At 44.8% G+C, this 10,467-nt stretch overlaps 1 protein-coding gene across 2 annotated transcripts in view; it reads left to right on the top strand.

Moving 5' to 3' along the window:
• Positions 1-6,607: 6,607 nt before the first annotated feature.
• Positions 6,608-10,467, top strand: part of LOC124606655 (UDP-glycosyltransferase UGT5-like) — a 65,788-nt gene continuing 61,928 nt past the window's right edge. Inside the window, exon 1 of one of the 2 annotated variants that reach the window (XM_047138657.1) lies at positions 6,608-6,650. The gene's annotated coding sequence lies outside the window, so the exon portion shown is untranslated. The remainder of the gene's footprint in view (positions 6,651-10,467) is intronic. The other variant, XM_047138660.1, reaches the window with a different exon arrangement.

Genomic DNA, 10,467 nt, shown 5'->3' with positions numbered 1-10,467 from the left:
TCATCAACAATCAGTAGAATATGACGAGTTACAACAGTGGTGTGTGGGTGAGCGTTGGAAAACACCCCAAAATGCTGTTCATGAATGGCAGCTCAGTGGGACGAATCACCAAACTAACGTACAAAATTGCAGTTGGAGTGCGTGGGATAACAACGAGAGTGCTCCTGCTCTCATATGAAATCGCACCCCAGACCATAACTCAAGGTGTAAGTCCAGGTGTCTAACACGCTGACTGCTTGGTATCAGTCTCTCAACTGGATTCCTCCTAACCATATAGGGCTCTTGCTGGCACCGAAGCAGAACCAGGGTTCATTAGGAAACACAACAGACCTCCACCTGGGCCTTCAATAAGCTCTCACTTGGCACCAGAGAAGTCGGAAATGGCGGTGGTTTGGGGTCACAGTAATGCATGCCGCAGGGTGTCTGTCTTAAAGTAACCTATTTGTAATAGTTAGTTGTGTCACTGCGGTGCCAACTGCTAATAAACTTGCTTCTGCAGATGCAGTACAGTGCAGCAGAGCCATATGTCGAACACGATGGTCTTCGCTCTCGGTAGTGCCACGTGGGCATCTGGAGCCGGCCTTCTCACGACCGCACATTCTCGTGACTACCGCTGACAGCAATCATGCACAGTGTTTGTGCAGTATCGCAGAAGGAACATCCAGCTTCTTGTAGACCTATTACACGGCCTCGTTCAAACTCAGAGAGGTGCTGACAATGGCGTCTTTGTCACCTTAAAGTCGTTCTTGCCTAACGTCATCTCACTATGTTCAATCTTATCCGCGTAGTAGCGCTACCAGCACCACTCTTATGGGACTGGCGCGAAATTTAAACAGACGTCACCTTTCAAATGTAGAAACATGTCTACAGACTTTCGTTTATGTCACAAAACTCCTTCTTGGTGTTGTGATTTTTCTTGCCAGTGTGTCATCTACACTCTCCGTATCCTTCGTAACAGACTGACCAGCAGTGTCTTGCTGCCTGCAGACTTCATGGCGAGAGATGAGCTTTCATTGATTTCTCTTGTTCTTCTCAGGTACGCTACGTCACTTCACAGTTCCGTGAATGGGCCGTGGGATAGTAGAGTTACCGGGATTCGTTCTGGTTTGTAGTCTCCTCTACTAGCCAAGCTCCTGTTTGATATGGCTACCTACAGTTAACCCTTGATTTTTCTGAGACAACATAGGTTTAGAGGCTGAAAGTCCTTATTTACTGCGTCATACTGCAAACACTTCTACGCTTTAATTCCTGCCTACCATTCCCTGATGTATCTTCAGCTATTGGTCAGACCCATAAAACACTGTCAGATGTGACGATATAGGAGCAGTGAGAGCTTGTCGTTTCCCTGCTACCTACTCTATTAGGATATGTAGTCCCTTTCTTGGATCAAAAAGTGTTACGTGTAGCCTTTGCTTTACATCAGGAAGATACTGAAACGTTCTTCTTCCTGCATCAGAGGAATTCAATTTCTGCTGCCACATTGTAAATACTAAATTATTTACTACTAACAGATCTGTTGCTAGCTCTCCAAAGTATTGCGTTGTTTTTTCTTTATGAAATAGATGTTAGCCTATTTTCTTTGTAGGTCCAACGACTTACTCCAATTGATACATCTAAGACTTCTATAGACGTGTTCTGAAGTCTCGACAATAGCGTAGTAGAATTCCAAACTGTACATTTCTTAATGTAGTAGCGTGTTTCACCACCATTAACGTGTTCACCCAAAAACTGCCTCCATAGCCTAAAATTGCAGTTAATATAGTCTCAGTGTATAGCCTGATTATTTTCAGGGATAATTTAGACGTTTGCGCCATATTAATAATTTTATTTATCATACAGCTGCCTTTCTTTCTGTATTTTTTGTGTGTACTTAGAATATTTCTCTTTCATCTAGGTACACATCTAAATACCTGTTAACCATATGTCTTTGAATTATCGTCGGATTTATTTTAATCACTGGCGTCCCTAATTAGTCTTCCTTTAACAAACATGTGTGTCGATTTTTGTGGTGTCACCATGAATGGCCCCTCATGAGTCATAGACTTTGCCGAGGCAGGAGGAGCGGGTGGAATTGGGGGGGGGGGGGGGGGGGGGGGAAGGTGGGCGGGCGGCGGCTTGCGAACATGTGTGGAGAAGCCAGGCTAATCCATGTTTCCTGAAGAGGAGCAGCGGCCTTTTCTGAATGTGATGGGGTAACATTGTGGATGGCTGACTCATCTAGCCTTGTAATATTATAAGCCAACATGGCCTTTATATGCTGTTCGGCGAACGGCTCAGAGCAAGTGAAAAATACTATCTTTACGTTTGCCGAAGGCATGATGCTGTACAGTATTGTCATGACATCCTCTTGGATAAAATATTTCGTTAGCAAAAGTAGTGCCAAACTCTGATCTCCAGGAAATACAAAACTGGGAGTGTGCAAGTTGGAGCGTGTAGTGTTAGATCCCTTAACCGTGTAGCTAGACCAGGGAGTTTGATATAAGAAATGGATAGACTAAAGTTACAGTAAGAATTAGTGAGTTGCGATGGCAGGTAGAACAGAACTCTTCCTCGGATAAGTACAGGGTTATAAATACAAAATGAAACGGGGGTATTGCAGGAGCAGATCAAATGACGCGTAAGACGATAAGAAATCACGTAAGCTTCTGTGAACAGCGTAGTGAATGTAGTATCGCAATCAGGACAGATACAAAGCCAATTAATTTATGGCACAAATTGATTAAAACAAGGGACTGATAAATCAGACACGTCCTGAGGTAGGAAAGAATCGTTAATTTGGTAATGTAGAGAACTGTAGAGGAGAGAGCAGGAAGGTTAAAAAGTGTAAAGAAGAAGATTAGTGTTTGAAATCGAAGTTATTAGAGACAGAGTAAAAACTCGGATTGTGTCAGAGATGGAGGAGGAAATCGGCCGAGCCCTCTCAGAGGGACTATTCCGGCATTTGCCAGGGGTGATTTAAGAAAATAACGTAAGACCAAATTATGGATTGCCGGATGCGGATCTGAACCGTCGTCCTCCCGAATACGAGTCCAATGCGCTAACCACTGCACCACCTCATTGGGTGTAAAAACTTTCTTAGTTTGAGAAGCTCTTTCTCTTGAATAAATCACCAATTTTTTGGAAATCTGTCTGTCTGTACGTGTCCATCACGTCTACCGATTCCCGCACATTCGGATAATTCCTTTGTGGTGCGTCGTTTTCTTTTTTTTTCTTTGAGTATATGATGACAAATATTTCTCAGCCGATAGTTAGCTTTTGCTATCCTTCATTCTTTAGAATGCTAAGGGAGAAGGACTGCTTTGGAGTAATGTACAGTTGCTACTGGATTACTGTAGAGACTAATACACGACACTATCAGGCCCTACATCAACAGTTACCAAAGGTACTACGAAAGGATGTTTTCAAGCATCTCCTTGCGGTCTAGAATTGAGGAACACTATGTGGTCAAAAGTATCCGGACACTCCCCAAAACATACGTTTTTCATATTAGGTGCATTGGGATGCCACCTACTTTCAGGTACTCCATATCACGGACCTCAGTAGTCATTAGACGTTGTGAGAGAGCAGAATGGGGCGCTCTGCGGAACTCACGGACTTCGAACGTGGTCAGGTGATTGGGTGTCACTTGTGTCAAACGTCTGTACGAGAGATTTACATACTCCTAAACATCCCTAGGGCCACTCTTTCCGACGTTATAGTGAAGTGGAAAAGTGAAAGAACCCTACAGCACAAAAGTGTACAGGCCGACCTCGTATGTTACTAACAGAGACCGCCGACAGTTGAAGAGGGTCATAATGTGTAATCGGCAGACATCTATACAAACCATCACACAGGAATTCCAAAGTGCATCAGGATCCACTGCAAGTACTATGACAGTTAGGAGGGAGGTGAGTAAACTTGGATTTCATAGTGGAGCGGCTGCTCATAAGCAACACATCACACCAGTAAATGCCAAACGACCGCTCGCTTGGTGTAAGGAGCGTAAACATTGGACGATGGAACAGTGGAAAAACGTTATGTGGAGTGACAGATCACGGTACACAATGTGGCGATCCGATTGAAGGGTGTGGGTATGGCGAATGCCCAGTGAACGACATCTGCCAGCGTGTGTAGTGCCAACAGTAAAATTCGGAGGCGGTGGTGTTTTGGTGTGGTCGTGTTTTTCATGGAGGTGGCTTGCACCCCTTGTTGTTTTGCGTAGCACTATCACAGCACAGGTCTACATTGATGTTTTAAGCACTTTCTTGCTTCCCACTGTTGAAGAGCAATTCGGGAATGGCGATTGCATCTTTCAACACGATCTAGCGCCTGTTCATAATTCACGGCTTGTGGCTGAGTGATTACACGACAATAACATCCCTGTAACGGACGGGCCTGCACAGTGTCCTGAACTGAATGCTATAGAACACCTCTGGGATGTTTTGGAACGCTAACTTCGTGCCAGGTCTTACCGACCGACATCGATACCTCTCCTCAGTGCAGCACTCCGTGAAGAATGGGCTGCCATTCCGCAAGAAACCTTCCAGCACCTGTTTGAACGTATGCCTGCGTGAGTGGAACCTGTCATCAAGGCTAAGGGTGGGCCGATACCTTACTGAATTCCAGCATTACCAATGGAGGACGCCACGAACTTGTAAGTCATTTTCAGCCAGGTGTCCAGATACTTTTGATCACATACTGTATGTTAGAAGAACTTAGGGATAGACTGGAGAATAGTGACGAATTGTTAGGAGTTGTAGCTTCCTCTAAGGGCCTATTATTCCAAGTGCATGTTAGTCGTCATTCACTAGAAGATAATTGCAGCAAACGCCTTCAAATCTGGCGTGAGTGGTGCTGGAAGTGCGACCCAGGGACGTTGTTGTTGCTGTTGTTTTTATTGTTGGTACCTCCAAAGACTGCTTTTATGCAGTTCTCCAAGGTTCTCTGTCGTGTCCAAGCTTCATCATCTCCATACAACTATTGCAACCTACACACACCAGAAGCTGTTCACTGTATTCTTCCCTTGGTCTTCCTCTTGCTTGTCAGCGGGTTTAGTTCGAAGCGGGATTTATCACGGAAGACTAATCTGCTCCAATCAATGAGACTCCAGGCCAGAGACGTATCTGGAGATGCCCTGGACAGCGGTGGGATACCAGCCTGAAGTCACCCGCCATGTGACCCGACAACCAGCAGTTGTTTTCTAGGTTGTCATTTCATTTCATAGCACGGCCATTTGTTTGTCATCCGCGACACCATTACAACACAGAGGTACGTCGACGATACTGTGCACCCCATTTTGTTGCCGTTCATGGCAAAGTCGTTTTGGACTTACATTTCAGCTAGAGAATGCCCGCCCACAGACGGCGAGTTTATACCAATTGTCTTCGTCCTTGTCAAATCCTATATTGGTCAGCAAGATCGCCTGATCTCCTCCCCGCAAGGAACGTTTGGGTCATTATGGAGAAGACTCTCCAACCATCTCGAGATTCTGACGCTCTAACGCGTCAGTTGGAATGAGTTTGGCGCAATATCCGTCAGGAGGACACCCAACAACTCTACCAATCAAAAGCCAAATAACTTCTTGCACAATGGCTAGTGGTGTACCAACCAGTTACTGACTTGCTCAATTGGTGGAGATCTTTCTCTTGAACAACTTATCCAGTTTTTCTGAAACTGTAACTGTTCGGTTGTCTGTACATGTACATCACATCAAACGATTTTCGTCGCATTCGGATAATTCCTTCGTGGGTCCTTTTTTTGTCTTAGAGTGTATCTGCAATGTAATTTGTGTAAGCACCATTGGTTACTGCGGGCGCAGCAACAACTCATGAAAACAGTTCCCTTCAGTTTTTGTAATGTGTGCCAATCAATACATCGTATGCTTGGTCTGTAAAGAGCTGTCTCCCTTCTCCTCACACACAACATTCTATCACAGCGTGTGTTCTCTTTTCACACCTTTTAAGGAATAACAAGGACAGAAGCAAAAACTGGTTATTATATTTAAGCTTGCATTTCCCGAATAGTATTACATAACATGGTGAAATCACTTAGGATAGTGACTGAGCATTTGTACATCATTTTACAACAAGTTATAGAAACTGACTCTGATTGCGATAGACTACTAACTATTGTATAAAAAAATGTCATTTTGTAGATAAGGTGGATACTTGAATCACGTTATTGTGCAATATGTAGCGACATTGTAACAGAAACACAATTTCGTTGGTATCCACGTAATTTCTCTTTGCTAGCCCGAGAAATGCATCCACGTGTGTTGGCGAATACTTATAAGCCTTAAATAAGTCAAATGAACTAAGAATATAATCCAGAAACTTGTCTTTTATCTGTTTTTGGGAGGATTTACAAACCCAAACTCTACTTACTGTCAGAAAGAGGGCGTGACCTAAACACACGAGTTGCCAAGTCCGTACTGCTTATCACAAAGCAGAACTCAACGTTACGCAGTCTTGCATGCATGAGTCGGCACTTTCGCCGGCCTTGGCTCCGAGATACCTAGACGCTCCTCGTGAGAAACCGCTCTAGTGGTGACGTCACCGAATGCTGTGTCTGCCGAGGTCAGCCAATGCGAAATAAAAGCAGCGGAAAGGAGCACTTACATTCAGACGACATCACATTGCCCTGAAGGCGGCGCCGACGTCCGTGGCTGACAGGTGAGCGTCGTTACTTAATACGTTATGCTCTCCACAATCTTAATCTTATATTAATCTTAATGTACATTCTTGAAGAACGTTCGTATAAAAGTTCACTCCACATGGAACTGGCGATTAACGCTCTTGATTGACACCTTTTTGATGATCTTCTTTTCGACCATATCACTTCTACCTCAGAAACCATCATCATGGATACTTGAATACGGACCGCGCCCTTTATATCAGTGGTTCCCAACTTGGGGGTAATTACCCCCGAGAGTAAAATGAAATTTTCTAAGGAGTAAAAAATAAACGATTCGATTCTGTTTCAGTCATGCAACTAAATTATTTTCAAAAGATCATTACTATTGCCACAATTATGTAAGACTGTTATACTGGTTATATAAGTTACCAGTAATTACTTTTTCACGATTAGTAGCATTAATGCAGTGGAGGTTACAGGTTTCTCACATAGTCTATCCACTACACACATTGTTGTGCTTTGTGCTCTATATCACTCTTTTTGATTGACAGGTCCTTAACCTATTGCTCCCCTAACCCCTCCTCCTCCTCCCCCCCCCCTCCAGCTCCTCCTCCCTCTCCACCTCCTCCTCCCCCATCCCTCAGGGAACTTCCCTTACTGATACAAGCACACTTTTGATGTTAATTTGATTGACTAATTAATTAAATCAATTAACTAATTATATTCACCCTCTGTAAAACCCCCAGCCTTCACCCTCCCCTCCACATCCCGGAAACTGGCGGGAAGATTGAGGCAAGGAGGTTACGAGAACACAGGATGTGTTGCAGGGAGAGTTCCCACCTGCGTGATTCAGAGAAGCTGGTGTTGGTGGGGAGGATCCTACGGCACAGGCTGTGAAGCAGTCATTGAAATGAAGAATGTCATGCTTGGAAGTATGTTCTGCACCGTTCGTGACTGGACTGGAGTAGATGTTGGTGGGAGAATGTAAAAATGGCTCTGAGCACTATGGGACTCAACTGCTGAGTTCATTAGTCCCCTAGAACTTAGAACTAGTTAAACCTAACTAACCTAAGGACATCACAAACATCCATGCCCGAGGCAGGATTCGAACCTGCGACCGTAGCGGTCTTGCGGTTCCAGACTGCAGCGCCTTTAACCGCACGGCCACTTCGGCCGGCTGGGAGAATGTATGGGACAGTTTTTGCATCTGCGTCTATTACAGGGGTGTGAACCATAGGGTAAGGGCTTGGGAACAGTGGTTGTGTAAGGATTTACGAGTATAGTGCAGGTTTGGTGGATGGCGGAGTACCACTGTGGGAGGGGTGGGAAGGATAGTGGGTAGGACATGGACATCAGGGTGTGGCAGAGTGGGTTATAAAAGTTTGCTCGTTTGTCGCACTGTTCAATGCAAAAGTTCCACCTACCTCAGTACGGCGTCAGTTCACCATCCTTTCCCGCGCCCGGGTTCCCGGGTTCGATTCCCGGCGGGGTCAGGGATTTTCTCTGCCTCGTGATGACTGGGTGTTGTGTGATGTCCTTAGGTTAGTTAGGTTTAAGTAGTTCTAAGTTCAAGGGGACTGATGACCATAGATGTTAAGTCCCATTGTGCTCAGAGCCATTTGAACCATCCTGTTTCTTTGCATACGTGTGTACTGTTCAGACGGCGTAAAAGCAGTATTGATGAAACGTCTCCGATACACAGCAAAGTCCGCGTAAACTCTAGTAGCCAGCTATGCTGTAAATTGCTAATAATAATTTTAGTGCGGAAGGTGCTTGCTTCTTTCCTTCAGTAAAATATCAAATTTCTAATACAAGTGTTTTTATTTCTTTAGCTCAAATGAAAAATAAACGTGCCATCAAGCCCGCATGTACTTAACTAACAAAACTACCACAGTTCATGCAATCCAGATCAAACACAAGCAGCCAGAATTTGACCTAAGTCCTACCGAAATAATTACACGATCTTACAGTCAACGTTCCGCTACTAATAGTGAGTTTCAAATTCTGTCCTTTTCAGTGGATTTCTTTAAAAGAAACTGCTCGCCAAATATTCCTCACACGAAAACAGAACATGCCACATTTTGAATTTTCTCTCACACGACACATGCACGTCCCCTTCTATCCCGCTCACTCAGCACAGTGGTCACTTCGCCAGCCGTCGCTGCCGCGGTCAAGATCAGACAGGTAGGCGCATTCTCTATAGACGTCGAAGGCTGAGCTAATCCGCTACTCCCGGTTGCCAACTCCTTGTGACCGCCCTTGCAGGCAGCCGTGGTGCCCTGCGAAACAAGCAGCTGCGGCTTGGACATATACAGTCCTTCTAAACAATTCCACCCCGACATAGGCCCATCAGTTCAAAAAATCTACTTTACCCAATCCCAGGCAGCGATGTTGTCGACCATACATCCCGAATTTCTCACGCGAAATGTAGATTCCTCGATTTTCGAAGATAGTGAAATCGGACAATACATGCGTTTTCACGTCGCTGAAGTATCGTTACTTCTTGTGAAAATCCCGTACAGGGCTCTGGCATAGGCTATACTCCCTCTTTCTTTCATTATGTAGAAAAATTTCTTTCCTTATCCATCACGTCATGCATCACAGGACTAGAATATTAAACTCTTTTTGGCTCATGACGGAGTGCTTAAGGACCGCGCCATTAAAAACACGGTCACAACCACTATGTTACCGTCACCCTGCATAAAAAGTGGTCTCAGTTCTGCAGGTACACACAAGAGTCGCTGATAGTGTTACGCTTTCTGGTAGAAATACTGTATGAATTATGGAATAAAGTCTTTCCATTCAATCATATACCTGCGTTGGATCCTATGGAGATGTCATTTACTGATTACAGCCACCAGTGAATCATATTCGTGGCACTCTCATATCTCGAAACGATTCCCCTTTCTCTTACCTGTCTGCTACAGTAAAATTCCAACCTCGTTTTAAATAGTCTCTATGCATCTTGTAACTGCTCCTCAGTCTCTGCCACGACATCCCTGCAGCTTTGCGCATGTGATTATTCCAGTTTAAATCGGAACAGAGCAGAAGTCAGAGAGCGCTATACCTCCCACCTTCTGCAACCCATGTAGAAACAGAGTGAGCTGAGTTAATGTGACAGGACCATGTTTTGACCAATCGGTGGACATGGGAACATGTCATCGTAGCTCCACCAACCGTGTACGATGTGTAAGGTCAGTGCCAAACGAAGCCTGCTCCTGCAACACGAGGTAATATAAAAAATAATACAGACAGTTACGGTGGTGTTTCTTATCGGGAAAATTAGGAAACACTCCACGTCATACAGGTACTGCAGTCTGAAGCAGATCTGCGTCGCTCAGGGTCAGTTCACATCAATCACACGAACATTCTATCATCGTTACTCCGTATCATCCCATAGAGAAAAAATACGATCTATGAAAGCTCTGCTAACTTCATCCGGCAGAGAACTGGGTAAAATTGTTATACTGAGTATCTCTCTTCTGATATATAGGAAACAAATACTGTCTGCATGCTGTCACCGGCCGGGGTGACCGAGCGGTTCTAGGCGCTACAGTCTGGAACCGCGCGACCGCTACGGTCTCAGGCTCGAATCCTGCCTCTGGCATGGATGTGTGTGATGTCCTTAGGTTAGTTGGGTTTAAGTAGTTCTAAGTTCTAGGGGACTGATGACCTTAGAAGTTAAGTCAGAGCCATTTTTTTGCATGCTGTTATCGAGCGTATATGTTGATCCTGTTAAATATACAGGCACTGATCCACTGGAGGAGGTGGCCAGGGATCAAGTCGCTTGCACAGACTAGCGTAAAGTTTCATCGCCTGTACTGTAGGAGTCCCACATCTCAAGGACTATCAGTA

The sequence above is a fragment of the Schistocerca americana genome, chromosome 3 (genome assembly GCF_021461395.2).
Source record: "Schistocerca americana isolate TAMUIC-IGC-003095 chromosome 3, iqSchAmer2.1, whole genome shotgun sequence".
Taxonomy (NCBI): Eukaryota; Metazoa; Arthropoda; class Insecta; order Orthoptera; family Acrididae; genus Schistocerca; species Schistocerca americana.
The sequence above is the reverse complement of the archived record's forward strand: the minus strand, read 5'-3'. Positions and strand labels throughout refer to the sequence as shown.